The 1,315-nt window shown below is 40.7% G+C and overlaps 1 non-coding gene across 1 annotated transcript; it reads right to left on the reverse strand.

Annotated features, from left to right (window-relative positions):
- Positions 1-840: 840 nt before the first annotated feature.
- TRNAC-GCA lies at positions 841-912 on the reverse strand. The gene has a single exon. It is a non-coding gene; the product is annotated as a tRNA-Cys (tRNA).
- Between the last annotated feature and the right edge of the window lie 403 nt (positions 913-1,315).

The raw sequence follows: 1,315 nt of genomic DNA on the forward strand, positions 1-1,315 counted from the left end.
TGATATAATATGAAAAAAGATTGGGAAGATTTGATCTAACACGCAAGTTTCACTATGTAACTCCTCTGTTTAAAATTCTTGAATGACTCCCCAGAGCTCTCAGGATAAATCATAAATATACCTTATAACAGCTTATAACATCTGGCATGATCCAATCCCTGTCTAGCTCTCCAGCCTCATCTCTTGTCCTTGCCTTCAGTGGACTTCCCATTCCATCAGCAGGGAAATGCTTGGAGTTTCCAACACATGCCCTGCTGTTCCATGTCTGCAAACCATTGCTCATCATTTCCTTTCTGCCTGGAATGTGAACCCCTTTCCCTTTTTTGTCTAGCTAGCATCCTTTGAGATTCTAAGTACCATATCACTCAGGAAAACTTCCATGTCTGTGTCCCACCTCCACTAGTGTACCCCTCTTTGAAACTCGAATAATATCTTGAGCATATAATTATCACTGGGTTCACCACACTGCATTAGAATATTGTCTGCTTCTCCCACTAATTTGTGAGTTTCTTGAGGACAGGGTCTATGTCTTACTCATTACTATATTTCCAGCATTTAACATTGTGATTCAAAAAATAGAATCATACAGCTCAACAAAAAAAAAAAACAAATAATTCAAAAATGGACAAAGGAAGGACTTGAACAGGTATTTCTCCAAAGAAGGTAAAGAAATGGCCAATAAACACATGAATAGATGCTCAAAAGCATCTTAGTTAGTTCAGCTCAGTCGTGTCCAACTCTTTGCAACTCTGTGGACTGCAGCCTGCTGGGCTCTTCGGTCCATGGACTTCTCAGGCAAGAATACTGGAGTGGGTTTGCCATTTCCTTCTCCAGGGGATTTTCCCAACCCAGGAATTGAACCTGGGTCTCCTGCATTGCAGGCAGATTCTTTACCAACTGAGCTATCAGGGAAGCCCCCAAAATACTAAAGATGAATATAAAAGATGTCTCTGAATATATCCTGGTACCAGCCAGAAGAATTCTCGATTAGGAAGCCAGAGCTTTTGCCTGAAGATATGAAGATAGGACAAGATATGGTCAACACATTTCATAGCTTTTCTGGGGCATGAGTATGATCTACCCAAATGGGCTCCTCAGAGCTATTATATGCAGGACTTGAGTAACTAAGCAAGAAAAAGAAGCTGTGGTCATATTATATACATATTTTAATATATTACATTTATATTCTTAATATTTCTATCAACAACAGTGGATGAGATGGTTGGATGGCATCACTGACTCAATGAACATGAGTTTGAGTAAGCTCCGGGAGTTGGTGATGGACAGGGAAGCCTGGCGTGCTGCAGTCCATGGG

Source organism: Bison bison, unplaced genomic scaffold (assembly GCF_000754665.1).
Source record: "Bison bison bison isolate TAMUID 2011002044 unplaced genomic scaffold, Bison_UMD1.0 scf7180017863033, whole genome shotgun sequence".
NCBI lineage: Eukaryota > Metazoa > Chordata > Mammalia > Artiodactyla > Bovidae > Bison > Bison bison.